Genomic DNA, 18,925 nt, shown 5'->3' on the forward strand with positions numbered 1-18,925 from the left:
TTGGATGGAAAACGCTCCTGTACACATTTCTTCGTGATATTTGTTCATAAAGACAATAATTATTGAATTCGAGTTTACGTAATCTCAGTCATTTTCCCAGTCGTTTTTCCAAGCAAACACCTCACACATTTGCGGTAGTATCCGAGTAGTATCGCCCGTCCCCTTGATTAAACACTGTTAATGCACGAACGTTTTCAGGCTCTATTCATTCAGAAAGTAACCATAAATAATTGCGATATTAATAACTGCCACCAATTTTGAGGAATCAGATGTTTAACAAGTACGAATCACATCCTGGGAACGACCCACTTCTATTCTATAATTTGTTGAAATGTTCCTAAGCTTTAATTCCTAGTATTTTTATATTGAACCAAACAAATCATACTTATTTGGGGAGATGGAAAGTATAAATTAAATTTTGTAAAACATTCACATTCCCTGATTCTTCATAGACTGACATCGTTTGAACTTCCATTAGCATTCTGTATTTAAAACGACGCGACCATTGATGTGCAAATGGGCTGATTATTGTTTGCATCATTAATGAAGGCATTGTGAGATTCCCAACACAGCAAAAAAACCAGAAGATGTAGGTTTGAAGCCAAGACCTATAGCATGCAAGATGCCAACTTTGACCTGATACATGAGCAAGGCAAAAACTAAAACAGGCAATAACTATAGAGCCTTATTAACACTAAAATAAGACTGCAAACTTACAAACATAATGTCTCAACTTCAAAATGCAAACCTTAATTTAAAGGGGCACTTCCAGTTAAGCCTAATCTCACAACAAATTTACTTTCTGGATTAAAATTAATAAACAATATTGTCCCATGATTCTTTGGTGCAATCCCTGTTGGTGCAATCCCCTTTAAAAACCTAATGTCTTAACTTCGAAATGCAAGTCCTAATTTGGCATCAATTACGCTCCATGCAAAACCAAAGACACTAGCATCAATTAGGCTTACGGGTAATGTAGTCAATAATGAGAATAGAGGCACATTACTGGTCCGAAAACACGCCTCAGTAAGGCAAAAGATATGGTTCATAAACTCTGAGTAAGGAGTCTGATACAGGTTGCCATGGCATCTACATATACAATATCCAAACAATCAGCTTGGTGGATTTAGGACAAACTATGTCAAAGTTAGCTTAGAACTATTTCTTGTTAAATTTCGTCAGATATATGCAAATGGAAATTTTTAGAATCCGTTTTCATAACTGTGATGTCGATAAAATGTTGTTGTGGAAATAGTCTCAAATGTTCATTTCTACAAATTGTCAGTAAAAACGTGGCTTCTCTAGTTGGCAAACGTTGGCTGCAATCTAAAAAAACAGTGCGCAAAGCTGTGTAAAGTGATGGGAGTTGGCAAAGTTAATATTTGTCCGATGTTATTGTCATAACGAATCATGTAGTTCAAAGCTCGAAAAAGTGACGAAAATACTAGTAACATGCTTATTATACTAGCAGACTGCCATTCACAGCATTGCAGGCCATAGATCAACTACAGAATCAAATAAATAAATTCAGCCGATTTCAATACCAGAATCGATAATTTATCGACCCATTTTGAAAGCTGCGCTAATAAAGCAAAAGTTGTCATATCAGGTCTAGTGTCACTGTTTCTGATATCTTTAAACTTTTAACAAAAATGTATTATAACAGTTTATTATTGCTAGCTGCGCATGTACATGTATTTAAAAATCAGAAGGCACCATGTAACCAAATATCGTCCACATTCAAAGACACACAATGCTTTCTCCAGTTTAATATCATTCTGAATTGAATAGTAATAATATTTTATTATTTGTGAACACCTGTTAGTGTTTTTATATGGCTATAGAGTTTACTGTGTTACAAGTTTGGGCATTACATGTATCATAATTTATAGGACCAATTTTGTTCCAAAATGTTTGAAAACTAGCCATCTTGATTTGGATGGCCCATCCAAGTTGAAAATAATACGAGGTTATTACGAGGATACATTAAAGTATGCATGATGACAGTACAGCTTGAGTATCGACCGACCGGATGAAAATACCCCACAAAATTATGGCACGCTGTAACGTATTGCGTTATGGTGACAGATGTATAATAATAAACAGGTTTATAATCGAGTCAAATTTTCCAGCAAACCCAGTGTAGGTTACAAACTTGTGGATACCAGATAGAAGTGGAGCTGAACACAATTCAGGTACAAATATGAAAGATTTCTTGGCGCTGTATTTAAGGTAAAGCCGACTCATAAGTTTTGAGAAAAGTGGACATAAATCACATGACAATATACTAAAATAGAAACAGCATTTTCTCAAATATTAGGCTGGTGACGCCAAACGTTTTTAAAGTAAATATGCATATATTGCTTGGGAATGCATTTTATTGCAAAATGAATAAATTCCAGGTATGTTCATTCATGAGTTGGCTTTAACATCAAGTCTTATGTGTATCTGACTGGCAAAAAGACAGATGAATTTCACTTGGGGGTACCTTATCAGCCATTTTCTGGTGGGTTGGTAAAGGACACTGCAAGACTCGAAAATTAATTAGCCCAAAAGATTACAGTATTTTTTTGAGTAAAGCCCACTTGTGAAATTTAGGCAGAGGGTTCTCCTAACCCGCCTATTCACATAGTTCATACCCACCATGGACTCCGGTCAGTCAAAATGACTATTTTGAACTGTAGGCATTAATCAGCGATTCTGCCAATGACGGAGATATAGAATCTAGGTCAGGGGAAGCCCCATGACCCCGAGATTCTTTTCACTTACGTCACGAACCACGTGGCCGAGGCCATATGGCGGCATCGAGGACTTAGACCAAAGCTACGGAAATAGTGGGGTTGGTGGGGGGCGGCGGAGTCTATGGTGGGTATGAACTATGTGAATAGACTGGTTCAGAGAACCATCTGCCTATTTTCAATACGTTCAACTACCAACCATAGACTTTGGTTAGTAAAAATGACTTTTGAACTGTAGAAAGAGTCAGACGCCGATAGGTGGCGGGTTTTCCGAGCAAACAGAAAATGATGTCTTTTCCCAGTCCGGGATGATACACTCTACACCACTCATCACCTAGCTAAGACCCTAAAAGAGGGTGGTGTCTTACCTCGCCTGTGCTGTCCCCGGAGCAAAAAGCCAAAAATGCTGCTACAGTGACAGGGTTCAGTGTGCCTGAGAAAGCTAGACCCAAAATTCTCAAATTTGGGGGTAGTATGCTTTCGAAGTAAAGACTGAAACAGTTCTGCATGAGGACATAGGCCGAAAAGCGACACCTGGAAACTTCCAAGGAGTGCTGATGGTAAAGAAATCTGACCTCAAAAATGCTGAGACCAACTTATCGCATATACGTAGGGACCCTTGTGGTCGTTCAGGCTGGGTCAGTAACCAGAGTCTGACCCGCTAGGAGGCCCTCATTAATGGATTGGGTGTCTCTTAGGTAGTAGTTGATAAAGACGTTTGCGTTCTCCAGAAGCCTGCCCTTCGATGAAAATGTTCGATGAAAATGTTCGAGTGGGCGCATAACACTAGAACTAGTGAGTTAGCAATCGCACAAACCTCATACACTCGTACTTGGTGTCTCTGCAAGCTCTGTGTCGAGGAAGTTAAAGTAGACCTCTAATACAGTCACAGTAATCTGGTGATGGAAGTAGAGGAGGCCGGCCTATCCTGCCTGCCTGGGCCTTAACATAAAGACATGTGATTGGCTCCCCGTCTTGAATCCCTAGTACGGTTTTGGTAGCAACTCTGTGCTCGAACCGGGCAGAGAAGCAATTCCTCCTGACCCTCTGGGCCGATAAAATTTGACAGCTGGGGGATGACGATCAAGTGAGAATCGTGTCCTGGGATTTGGTTCTTGATGAGAAACCCGATTCGTGTCTTTAGCACAACTTGATTGTCCATAAAGGCGGTACATCGTCCAAGGAGTACAATGCCCCCAGTTCTGACAGATGTCTACCTGAGGCGAGGGCCAGTAGGAAGACTATTTTACAAGTCAAAATTTTGAGTGGTGTTGATCAGAGAGGCTCAAAGGGTGGTCTGCTTAAAGCAGACAACAAATCCTAGTTGGGCGGTTCCCTTGTACGGGGTCTCGGCCTCTGATATGGAAAGCAGTAAATAGTCTCCTAATAATAGAACAATCGGCTAGTCTTGTTCCCAAAGCATTCTCAGTGGTGGGGGACAAGGTCGACCTGTAGCCAATTATCGCTGCATAGGACAAGCCCACTTCAAACAGGTGGATGAAGGAGTCTGCTATCTGGCCAATAGAGGAATGGTATGCATCAATTTCCCTTCCGCTACACCAATCAGTGTATGCTCGCCACCTAGAAATGTTCACCCTGGCCAGAACGTTGGCAGCCTGCTCAGATAAACCTTTTGTAGTGCTGGTCTACTGAGAGCCTCTATGCTGGGCTCGTTGGTAGTGTGTCGTCCGGTTGGAGACAGAGCCACCCTTTAAGGGCATCTGCCAGACTGTTCCTTACCCCTGGAAGGTCGTGTGTGCTTAGCTCCACATTGTATTCTAGGAACCAAAGGAGAAATTGCTTCGCTAGGACTGACAACGATGGGGAATGCGTCCCCCCTCCTTGTTGAGGGAGATCACTGCTGTGTTGCCTGTGCAGAGCAGGATTCTGTGGTCTCGAACTACAGGTAGAAAGTGTGGTGGTGCTAAGTGCACTGCTTTCAGTACAAGTCGGTTGATATGGCGGCCTAGAAACTAATGCAGGGCCATATACCTTGGGCTTGTTCGTCCAATAGATGTGCTCCCCAACCTTGGAGGGAGGCATCTGTTACCAGAGTCATAGCTGCGGCGAGCGGGTCGAAGGAGACCCCCTGTCCGAGGTTGGCCAGTAACGACCACTAGAGCAGGGCTTCCTTCGCATGGTCCGAGATCAATACCCGCCTATCTAGTTCCCGTGGGAGAGCTCGGTGTTGTAGCAGCAAGCATTGTACGGGCGACTGTGTAATGCAGCCTCGGGAACTACCCATCGAACCAAGGTCATCATTCTGATGATCCGCATTAGTTCTCGGTGGGACACTGAGGGAACACTGACTAGGCGTTCGGCTAGGCTGCTTAGCGCCAAGCAACACACTTGAAATAGCTATACCAAGCCTACCTCTGTGTGTCAAACTCCAAGTCCAGGAACACCAACTGTTGCATTGGGTAGGGATGAGACATGTCTGATTTACTAAAGCCCAACTGGTGAAGTAAATCCTGTGTTAGCTATACTTGCTCGGCTAATAACCCCTTGTTAGAGTTATGTAATAACCAGTCGTCTTGGTACGATTGATGTGTACCTATGTTTGGTAAAGCAGCAGCACCACCTGTCCCATCCATTTCGGTCGAACGTAGGGGGCTGTGCATAACCAGAAGGGGGCACCCGAGATTCAAATACCAGCTGGTCGAGTCGAAGCAGATGGCAACTCGCCGGGTGCATCAGTATGTGCAGTAGGCCCGCTTAAGTCTAGTGGGGCTAGCCAGTCGAAACTATGGATGGAAAGAAAAACGCTGAATGGCATCTCCATGCAGAACCGATCGAGGAGCACATACTGATTCAGTCTGCCTAGATCCAGAACCGGTTGCCCGCCATCTGTAGATTTGGTACTACGAACACATTTGAGTAGAAGTCTGGACTTAATGCCGGCTGATCTACCTTGTGTATGGCGCCCTTTTCCAGCAAACTGTCTGATTGCTTCCGCCTTTTGGGTGTCCCCTGGCAGTGCCCCCAATGGGGGAGACACTGACGGGGGAGATGGAGATTTCAGCGGTATCCTGTAATCGTATGTCACCACCTGGAAAGCCCAGGGATCAGTCACCCGCTGCCTCCAAAACGAACTACACCGGCGCCATCTGTGTGCGACAGGGGTATACAGCAGTTGCGAGGTGTGGTTGCTCTCTTCTCCCATGAGGTGAGTTTCCCAAAGGCCTGCGATAGTCACTAACTTGTGACCTGGCCACTCACCAAACACATGCCTGTCCCCCCCCCGGTCGCAGAGGTAAGCCTCAAACATGCTTCCCCAGCTGCCGGGTGGACGACTGCCCGAGAAGGATGAGGAGCCACCATCTGGTCCCTTCCTCCCTGGGGGTGCGCCGCTTCTCTTCCTTCCCATGGAAGGGTATAAGCGCTTGCCTCCTGGCTGACTCTGGCTAGCAGACGTCGCTTTAGGGCGTTGTGTTTTCTGTGCTTGGGGCGCCCCCAGTTTACTCTTGGCAGTGGCCAACTGGCTAGCGGATTTGATCTGAACCATCTGGTTCGTTGCATTGAACTGGGGGACGTACCCCCTGACGTCTAAGACCGCACCTTGTTGCACAGTCGTAGCCCCGGCCAGGAGAGCCAGGTGACACTGGGGGATGTCGCACGTAGATGTGCGGTGGCCCACCAGTAAATCTGTTGCCTGGTCTAGGAGGCTGGTGCGTTCTGTCTACGAGGTCTCAGAGTCCTGGGTGCGCACAATAATGTGCTCAAGCAACTCTGACCTCAGGATGTCATGGATAGTCTTTTATCTGAGTATGTAGGACCTTAAGAAAATGCACATGTTCTTTGTGAATTATTGAATTATTGGTATTGGTTGAACACCTTCCAGTCTTTAATGACCATTCAGTGATTTTATTCATATTTTGTTACCAAAGTAATGATTAGTTCATATAGTCATATTATCTTATAATACAAATCTTACTAACACATCAGTATGGCATTCAATAGCACTGCCAGATTAATCTGATAATCTTACAAACACATCAGTATGACATTCAATAGCACTGCCAGATTAATCTGATAATCTTACAAACACATCAGTATGGCATTCAATAGCACTGCCAGATTAATCTGATAATCTTACTAACACATCAGTATGGCATTCAATAGCACTGCCAGATTAATCTTATAATCTTACAAACACATCAGTATGACATTCAATAGCACTGCCAGATTAATCTGATAATCTTATAAATACAAATCTTACAAACACATCAGTATGGCATTCAATAGCACAGCCAGATTAATCTGATAATCTTATAATACAAATCTTACAAACACATCAGTATGGCATTCAATAGCACTGCCAGATTAATCTGATAATCTTATAATACAAATCTTACAAACACATCAGTATGGCATTCAATAGCACTGCCAGATTAATCTGATAATCTTATAATACAAATCTTACAAACACATCAGTACGGCATTCAATAGCACTGCCAGATTAATCTGATAATCTTACAAACGCATCAGTACGGCATTCAATAGCACTGCCAGATTAATCTGATAATCCTACAAACACATCAGTATGGCATTCAATGGCACTGCCAGATTAATCTGATAATCTTACAAACGCATCAGTACGGCATTCAATAGCACTGCCAGATTAATCTGATAATCTTACAAACGCATCAGTACGGCATTCAATAGCACTGCCAGATTAATCTGATAATCTTACAAACACATCAGTACGGCATTCAATAGCACTGCCAGATTAATCTGATAATCTTACAAACACATCAGTATGGCATTCAATAGCACTGCCAGATTAATCTGATAATCTTACTAACACATCAGTATGGCATTCAATAGCACTGCCAGATTAATCTGATAATCTTACAAACACATCAGTATGGCATTCAATAGCACTGCCAGATTAATCTGATAATCTTATAATACAAATCTTACAAACACATCAGTATGGCATTCAATAGCACTGCCAGATTAATCTGATAATCATATAATACAAATCTTACAAACACATCAGTATGGCATTCAATAGCACTGCCAGATTAATCTGATAATCTTATAATACAAATCTTACAAACACATCAGTATGGCATTCAATAGCACTGCCAGATTAATCTGATAATCTTATAATACAAATCTTACAAACACATCAGTACGGCATTCAATAGCACTGCCAGATTAATCTGATAATCTTACAAACGCATCAGTACGGCATTCAATAGCACTGCCAGATTAATCTGATAATCCTACAAACACATCAGTACGGCATTCAATAGCACTGCCAGATTAATCTGATAATCTTACAAACGCATCAGTACGGCATTCAATAGCACTGCCAGATTAATCTGATAATCTTACAAACGCATCAGTACGGCATTCAATAGCACTGCCAGATTAATCTGATAATCCTACAAACACATCAGTACGGCATTCAATAGCACTACCAGATTAATCTGATAATCTTACAAACGCATCAGTACGGCATTCAATAGCACTGCCAGATTAATCTGATAATCTTACAAACGCATCAGTACGGCATTCAATAGCACTGCCAGATTAATCTGATAATCTTACAACCACATCAGTATGGCATTCAATAGCACTGCCAGATTAATCTGATAATCTTATAATACAAATCTTACAAACACATCAGTATGGCATTCAATAGCACTGCCAGATTAATCTGATAATCTTATAATACAAATCTTACAAACACATCAGTATGGCATTCAATAGCACTGCCAGATTAATCTGATAATCTTACAAACGCATCAGTACGGCATTCAATAGCACTGCCAGATTAATCTGATAATCTTACAAACGCATCAGTACGGCATTCAATAGCACTGCCAGATTAATCTGATAATCATACAAACACATCAGTACGGCATTCAATAGCACTGCCAGATTAATCTGATAATCTTATAATACAAATCTTACAAACACATCAGTATGGCATTCAATAGCACTGCCAGATTAATCTGATAATCTTACAAACACATCAGTACGGCATTCAATAGCACTGCCAGATTAATCTGATAATCTTACAAACACATCAGTATGGCATTCAATAGCACTGCCAGATTAATCTGATAATCTTACAAACACATCAGTATGGCATTCAATAGCACTGCCAGATTAATCTGATAATCTTATAATACAAATCTTACAAACGCATCAGTATGGCATTCAATAGCACTGCCAGATTAATCTGATAATCTTACAAACACATCAGTACGGCATTCAATAGCACTGCCAGATTAATCTGATAATCTTACAAACGCATCAGTACGGCATTCAATAGCACTGCCAGATTAATCTGATAATCCTACAAACACATCAGTATGGCATTCAATGGCACTGCCAGATTAATCTGATAATCTTACAAACGCATCAGTACGGCATTCAATAGCACTGCCAGATTAATCTGATAATCTTACAAACGCATCAGTACGGCATTCAATAGCACTGCCAGATTAATCTGATAATCTTACAAACACATCAGTACGGCATTCAATAGCACTGCCAGATTAATCTGATAATCTTACAAACACATCAGTATGGCATTCAATAGCACTGCCAGATTAATCTGATAATCTTACTAACACATCAGTATGGCATTCAATAGCACTGCCAGATTAATCTGATAATCTTACAAACACATCAGTATGGCATTCAATAGCACTGCCAGATTAATCTGATAATCTTATAATACAAATCTTACAAACACATCAGTATGGCATTCAATAGCACTGCCAGATTAATCTGATAATCTTATAATACAAATCTTACAAACACATCAGTATGGCATTCAATAGCACTGCCAGATTAATCTGATAATCTTATAATACAAATCTTACAAACACATCAGTATGGCATTCAATAGCACTGCCAGATTAATCTGATAATCTTATAATACAAATCTTACAAACACATCAGTACGGCATTCAATAGCACTGCCTGATTAATCTGATAATCTTACAAACGCATCAGTACGGCATTCAATAGCACTGCCAGATTAATCTGATAATCCTACAAACACATCAGTACGGCATTCAATAGCACTGCCAGATTAATCTGATAATCTTACAAACGCATCAGTACGGCATTCAATAGCACTGCCAGATTAATCTGATAATCTTACAAACGCATCAGTACGGCATTCAATAGCACTGCCAGATTAATCTGATAATCCTACAAACACATCAGTACGGCATTCAATAGCACTACCAGATTAATCTGATAATCTTACAAACGCATCAGTACGGCATTCAATAGCACTGCCAGATTAATCTGATAATCTTACAAACGCATCAGTACGGCATTCAATAGCACTGCCAGATTAATCTGATAATCTTACAACCACATCAGTATGGCATTCAATAGCACTGCCAGATTAATCTGATAATCTTATAATACAAATCTTACAAACACATCAGTATGGCATTCAATAGCACTGCCAGATTAATCTGATAATCTTATAATACAAATCTTACAAACACATCAGTATGGCATTCAATAGCACTGCCAGATTAATCTGATAATCTTACAAACGCATCAGTACGGCATTCAATAGCACTGCCAGATTAATCTGATAATCTTACAAACGCATCAGTACGGCATTCAATAGCACTGCCAGATTAATCTGATAATCATACAAACACATCAGTACGGCATTCAATAGCACTGCCAGATTAATCTGATAATCTTATAATACAAATCTTACAAACACATCAGTATGGCATTCAATAGCACTGCCAGATTAATCTGATAATCTTACAAACACATCAGTACGGCATTCAATAGCACTGCCAGATTAATCTGATAATCTTACAAACACATCAGTATGGCATTCAATAGCACTGCCAGATTAATCTGATAATCTTACAAACACATCAGTATGGCATTCAATAGCACTGCCAGATTAATCTGATAATCTTATAATACAAATCTTACAAACGCATCAGTATGGCATTCAATAGCACTGCCAGATTAATCTGATAATCTTACAAACACATCAGTACGGCATTCAATAGCACTGCCAGATTAATCTGATAATCTTACAAACGCATCAGTACGGCATTCAATAGCACTGCCAGATTAATCTGATAATCTTACAAACACATCAGTATGGCATTCAATAGCACTGCCAGATTAATCTGATAGTCTTGCTAACACATCAGTACGGCATTCAATAGCACTGCCAGATTAATCTGATAATCTTACAAACACATCAGTACGGCATTCAATAGCACTGCCAGATTAATCTGATAATCTTACAAACGCATCAGTACGGCATTCAATAGCACTGCCAGATTAATCTGATAATCTTACAAACGCATCAGTACGGCATTCAATAGCCCTGCCAGATTAATCTGATAGTCTTACTAACACATCAGTATGGCATTCAATAGCACTGCCAGATTAATCTGATAATCTTACAAACACATCAGTACGGCATTCAATAGCACTGCCAGATTAATCTGATAATCTTACAAACGCATCAGTACGACATTCAATAGCACTGCCAGATTAATCTGATAATCTTACTAACACATCAGTACGGCATTCAATAGCACTGCCAGATTAATCCGATAATCTTACAAATACATCAGTATGACATTCAATAGCACTGCCAGATTAATCTGATAATCTTACAAACACATCAGTATGGCATTCAATAGCACTGCCAGATTAATCTGATAATCTTACAAACACATCAGTATGGCATTCAATAGCACTGCCAGATTAATCTGATAGTCTTACTAACACATCAGTACGGCATTCAATAGCACTGCCAGATTAATCTGATAATCTTACAAACACATCAGTACGGCATTCAATAGCACTGCCAGATTAATCTGATAATCTTACAAACGCATCAGTACGGCATTCAATAGCACTGCCAGATTAATCTGATAATCTTACTAACACATCAATACGGCATTCAATAGCACTGCCAGATTAATCTGATAATCTTACAAACACATCAGTATGACATTCAATAGCACTGCCAGATTAATCTGATAATCTTACAAACACATCAGTATGGCATTCAATAGCACTGCCAGATTAATCTGATAATCTTACAAACACATCAGTATGGCATTCAATAGCACTGCCAGATTAATCTGATAATCTTACTAACACATCAGTACGGCATTCAATAGCACTGCCAGATTAATCTGATAATCTTACAAACACATCAGTATGACATTCAATAGCACTGCCAGATTAATCTGATAATCTTACAAACACATCAGTATGGCATTCAATAGCACTGCCAGATTAATCTGATAATCTTACTAACACATCAGTACGGCATTCAATAGCACTGCCAGATTAATCTGATAATCTTACTAACACATCAGTACGGCATTCAATAGCACTGCCAGATTAATCTGATAATCTTACAAACACATCAGTATGGCATTCAATAGCACTGCCAGATTAATCTGATAATCTTACTAACACATCAGTATGGCATTCAATAGCACTGCCAGATTAATCTGATAATCTTACTAACACATCAGTACGGCATTCAATAGCACTGCCAGATTAATCTGATAATCTTACAAACACATCAGTATGACATTCAATAGCACTGCCAGATTAATCTGATAATCTTACAAACACATCAGTATGGCATTCAATAGCACTGCCAGATTAATCTGATAATCTTACAAACACATCAGTATGGCATTCAATAGCACTGCCAGATTAATCTGATAATCTTACTAACACATCAGTACGGCATTCAATAGCACTGTCTGATTAATCTGATAAACTTACAAACACATCAGTATGACATTCAATAGCACTGCCAGATTAATCTGATAATCTTACAAACACATCAGTATGGCATTCAATAGCACTGCCAGATTAATCTGACAATCTTACAAACACATCAGTATGGCATTCAATAGCACTGCCAGATTAATCTGATAATCTTACTAACACATCAGTACGGCATTCAATAGCACTGCCAGATTAATCTGATAATCTTACAAACACATCAGTATGGCATTCAATAGCACTGCCAGATTAATCTGATAATCTTACTAACACATCAGTACGGCATTCAATAGCACTGCCAGATTAATCTGATAATCTTACAAACACATCAGTATGACATTCAATAGCACTGCCAGATTAATCTGATAATCTTACAAACACATCAGTATGACATTCAATAGCACTGCCAGATTAATCTGATAATCTTACAAACACATCAGTATGGCATTCAATAGCACTGCCAGATTAATCTGATAATCTTACAAACACATCAGTATGGCATTCAATAGCACTGCCAGATTAATCTGATAATCTTACTAACACATCAGTACGGCATTCAATAGCACTGCCAGATTAATCTGATAATCTTACAAACACATCAGTATGACATTCAATAGCACTGCCAGATTAATCTGATAATCTTACAAACACATCAGTATGGCATTCAATAGCACTGCCAGATTAATCTGATAATCTTACAAACACATCAGTATGGCATTCAATAGCACTGCCAGATTAATCTGATAATCTTACTAACACATCAGTACGGCATTCAATAGCACTGCCAGATTAATCTGATAATCTTACAAACACATCAGTATGACATTCAATAGCACTGCCAGATTAATCTGATAATCTTACAAACACATCAGTATGGCATTCAATAGCACTGCCAGATTAATCTGATAATCTTACTAACACATCAGTACGGCATTCAATAGCACTGCCAGATTAATCTGATAATCTTACAAACACATCAGTATGACATTCAATAGCACTGCCAGATTAATCTGATAATCTTACAAACACATCAGTATGGCATTCAATAGCACTGCCAGATTAATCTGATAATCTTACAAACACATCAGCATGGCATTCAATAGCACTGCCAGATTAATCTGATAATCTTACAAACACATCAGTATGGCATTCAATAGCACTGCCAGATTAATCTGATAATCTTACAAACACATCAGTATGGCATTCAATAGCACTGCCAGATTAATACAAGCAAACACACATGACGCCAAACATGTTCCATATATATATAAATTACATTATGATACATAGTTCATAAACGCCAGACACACTACCATATAACTATTCCAAGATGTAACCAACAGATGAAATCGGGTACTTAAAAATATCCTGCATTTTCTAAACGAACGTCACCCCCACGTCATATGTAATATATGTATTTAATTGATAGCATTATTAAAATATAACAAATTCAAACTCAAAAGATGAAGTTATTAGGAATGATCAACTTAGTTATTCCCAATTTCACTGGAATGATTGCTCTAAATGAGAATGTGTGCATAATAAAACCCTGAAATAGTCTAGACATTCCTGTGCATAATTGTGTATCAACTTTTCAGTGACTATGTATTTCAAACGATATATAGGTTATTAAAGAACAGAATATCCCACATAATATAAATATGTAGAGGTTTATTTGTAGAAATGGTCTAATTCATGAAGATTGTTATATTATTCACATATATATATATTTCTTGTTTTGAACAGGACAGATTAACGAGAAGATAATGCTGTTGTGTCGTATTTCGACAGTCATGGCAACGTCAATACACTTGTAATGGATACAAATATCATTAGAATAAAGTAGTGTAACTAACGGCAATATATAGTCTCTTGTATAATAACGCTAAAATGCTAACAGTCGTCGCGCAGTAAAGAATGCGTAACAATGCTTTCTACATGTGTTTTGTACGTCTATCCAATGGGTTGCACACGGAACACGACGCGATGCGACGACTGTAATGTTTTAAATACGTGTGACAAATACCAAGGAAATGAATACTGCTCCTCTGGTTTTCGTCTTTGTCGAATATTAGTTCTGAAATATCAAAACTATCATGGTTACCCTTTTCGCATTTTTCCGTATCTAAATTATCCTTGGTATTAAATTCAATATATATGTAATTGAAACACTTTGGGTCAGAGTGTAATTTGCAAGATTGGTCCAAAATGTGGATATCCAAACCCACACTGTTGCGTCAGTGTTTCGTTCTTATACCACAAAAAATAACAAAAATGTCCGCACCATTCTATAGATTCCATATGAGACATAATATGATGTTTGTTTATAATTGAGTTCGTATAGGCATACCTAGTGGTGTGGTAATTCTAGTTATGAACATGGACACAATGGCTGTGTATCCGAGTTGTATCTAATACTTACGAAGGCGTTTAGCGTTTTCTCCTCTGTTTTGGCAAGCCTCGAACTTAAAAACTAGAAGACAAGCAAGACTTTAATCTCGCGAATCAAGAACGCTGGCGTCTTGCATTTCCATTTTTCAAATTCAAAATTGTTTTATTTCTATCCTAGAAGGTTTATTTCCTGTAAACAATATGGTAGAACAATGTTAACATCATACATAAACATGGAATTCTAAAAGTACTGACACGGGAGTTGAAAAGTCAATACAATTTTGAAGAAGTGTCTTTACATTAGAGCATTATCGCATGAATTAAAGGCAATCTGTAAAAAGCGGCGAGCAAAGTTGAAAACAATTAATGCTTTGTAAGTCGAGACATTGCTTAGAAAATTGTTGAAAATTATTTTAAAAAAATATTATGAAATCTCTCAAAAGTTTAATATTTAGGATTGTCGCACAAGACAGTAAAAGGTCAACCCCCAAAATTTGTATTAACGTTCAATCAATAAGATATACATGTCAAATTCCCGAATTAAAAAGGGAATGCATGGCGACCGTACATATTGTGATTAACTAAATGAAGTGGATATGTTTTATTTTACTGTACAATGTATCACTAGAAAAATAGATTTACGGGAATTCGCTCATTATAAGGTGGCGAATTAGTTTGGTGACACCACCTCTTTTCATTGCAAATAGAAAAAAACAGTACTTCCTTTAAAATGGAAATGTCATCAAAATATAACGTAGAAAAGTATAATAAATTAAGTTTACATGATATTTAATTATAATATCTATGCATATTTCGTGTTAAATATAAATGATAAATATACTGATAAATATAAAAACTAAAAGAAATACATGTCTTGCAATATCTACTACGACTTTAAAAAAGTTAGTGCTTTTTTAACTTTTCACAAACCTGAGATTGTTCACAACAACTCTGATCAGCAATGAACTGTTCTGAAATCGAAGTGTTATTTGTTTTAAACTCAATGTTTGTTGCCATAAAATATATTTAAATAACAAATCAAACATAGGATAACAAATTAATTTCCCTCCGTTTATGTGTTCTGGTGGGTTGTAACATACTATGGCAACAGCATAGCCTATATTATGTTCATATGTATATATCAGAAGGGCTATTGTGAGTATGGCCGACTTGCTTGTTTGCTGCCTTCTACGTTTTATCAGTGTCAATGATGTGTACTTTCGTTTTTGTCTGACCAGTTAACCCCTATGAATTATATCTGGTCCGTAAATGAGTTCGGCTATTCAAATAGCTGAGCTCTATAGCAGAAGGCACTTGTTTGCTCTAGCATTACTGGATTTGATGTGAGTGTTGACTGTATCAGAATATGTGTCTGGGCGAATTCATATATTGTGGATATAAATTGTGTATCAAAACATAACGACGCCTCTTTAGAGATGCGTTGGAGCTAGCTTATACAAGATTTCCAAGCGAACAAGTACGTGCAATTGTTGCAGGTGTCAATCAGGCGTCAAAACACGAAAGCAACTCAGTCAAAAACAGGTTCCTTTAATAATCGTGGACTTTCCAAAGAAAACGTTACAGTACTGTTACAGGATGTTAGTTCACTGGAGTCTGCCTAGCATCTGCTTACTTACTCAGTTAAAACAGATGGTATCAACTACCACTTCCTGTCATTGCATATATTGACATTGAATGTGTACACTTAATAAGTAGTACCAAGGTCATATCTGTACTTAAGACTCAAATAACTAATTAACTATAAACTTGGCATGTAATAAAACTCTGCTAAACTAAATAACAGTAATTATAGTATTTTTCTGGTATGTGAAATGTAGTTATATACTGAGTTAACATATCATTTATTTCTACTAACTTTTTAACACTAACTGCATCTACCATAATCACGTCATAACTGACTATCCAAGATGACCATCTAGAGGGTGCCGTACAATTGCAATTTTCAGTCACAGTTCACATCATATAATGATGTGATAAATATCGTTCAAGTCATTTCCGTATTTTATTCCTCGATTACAATTAGATAAATACATGCATGTTTATTTGTGATAAAGTGACTGCTTATTTCTTCTCTCAATGTCAAATCGGAGATATTTGTGATGTTCTGTGTCTTAATTGGAACATGTTTATGTGTTAATGTCAAGTTCTCGAGACAGTACTCAAAAACGTTAGCTGTTATGTCTCGCATATTATTAATAAAACACTATTTATGCACAACCTCATGTCTGCAAGTAGTTGATGTAAACCGGATAAAGCCCACTTATACATACACCAAATCGGTAACAAGAGTGGTTGACAAATACAGGCCTGATGGTACATTGGTTCTGCCCGGGTTTCTGGAGACCTAGAACTGCAATAGACTTACCGAGTTATATGTAGAATGTACGGGGTCCCGGGCTTTGTCAGAAGGTCATCACGCCACACTGGAATTTGCTGGGAACAACAAATATGAAGGATATAAATGAGTATCATTTGAGATCTGCTGGATGTTGCAATAAATGTTGATGACTCTGTGTAGGTACGCTAGTGCCATTTGAAGATGTCAGAAATATAGAACATTGTGTGTACGTTTCCCCAATTTTACCATATGATTGGGGTGATGATGATACTAGTGTTAAAAATAGGAGCATTGCTATCTACATTAGACAAATTGTTACAGAAAGAATTATTCAGGGACCAGCTACCAGATCAGTATGATGTGAGATTACGGGAAAAACGTGTTGATAAGCGTAGAAAGATTGTGTGGTTACATGCAGTGGCGGATCTGAGGGGGGCCAGGGGGCCATGCCCCCCTCCCAGACGCATGAAAATGCATCTGGATGACGCATAGCATCGTCCGAATCGCACGGTCCCGTGTCTTCGACCTATCGGCCTGGGATCCCCCCCCCCCCAATACATTTTGCTGGATCCGCCCCTGGTTACATGGATAAGCTGCTGAATTTTAAAACAAATGTAAATGTCCTTGTCCTTACGTATACCCTTCTTTATTTTGTTCAGGGTATTGCAGCAAATACTCTACATCGGTCTGAGGAATAGACGGTAAATAAGCGGTTTCTTCAAAACCTTGACAGCAACCCGAAAGCAACAACAACTGGGACAGCACTAGCGTAGCGAACGAAAATTTGTTATAGGCAGTATTTTCAGTGACGTCATACAAGTAATATACCATGTAATATCCACTTGGCGTGCAATATAGCATGTAATATTTATTTTTGTTTACGTCATGTGACTGAGTCCCACCCAATCACAGCATTCGTAACAACAGTGAGATGAGATGTGAGTGTTCAATTGTCCAGATTGTAAGTTGTAAAAATCGTTATTCACAACTTGTTATACACCATTCCTCGGGCCATTTCTTTAAACCACGCCCTCTAGTACATTAATGGGCGACTAAAGATGAAAACGACACGACGTGTCACCCATTTGCGTCATTCGCTGGTTCCCGGCGTTCCTTGCGAATGGCAAGTAAGACGCAGGTAAGGGCGAAAGTAACTAGTAATCGCCATATTGTTCCACTGGGCCGGGATTCCGACCCAAAGTCACGTGACTACGTGACGTAATTTGAAAACATTCTTATATATTTGTTTTCTGCAATCAAGTCTTCATTACGCCATGCCCATACATTCTGCCTACTTAGACTTAGATAATTAAGCTGTTTCTGGCATTTCTCGCTGTTTCTTTGCAAATTTATAACAAAAGAAATAGTTTTTTATTCGCCAACTTTCGAGAGTAAAAGAAAACCCCTGCTCTAAGGCCACCAGCGTAAGCGCTGACGTCACGTAACCAAGGGAAAGTGACGGGCCAATCAGAATGCCGGAACCGTTACTAGTTACCGGCCTCTTGTGGCTTGGTACGCCATGACACTAGGGGACGGAACCAGCCGATTTACATTACTGAATCGCTCCGTCACTAGAGGGCGCGATTTATGAGAATACTGTATTCACGACAGTTAGCGTGTAAACCTAAACGAAGATCGAATGATCATGATTGCACCA

Source organism: Saccoglossus kowalevskii, chromosome 1 (assembly GCF_978046115.1).
Source record: "Saccoglossus kowalevskii chromosome 1, keSacKowa6.1, whole genome shotgun sequence".
Classification (NCBI taxonomy): Eukaryota; Metazoa; Hemichordata; class Enteropneusta; family Harrimaniidae; genus Saccoglossus; species Saccoglossus kowalevskii.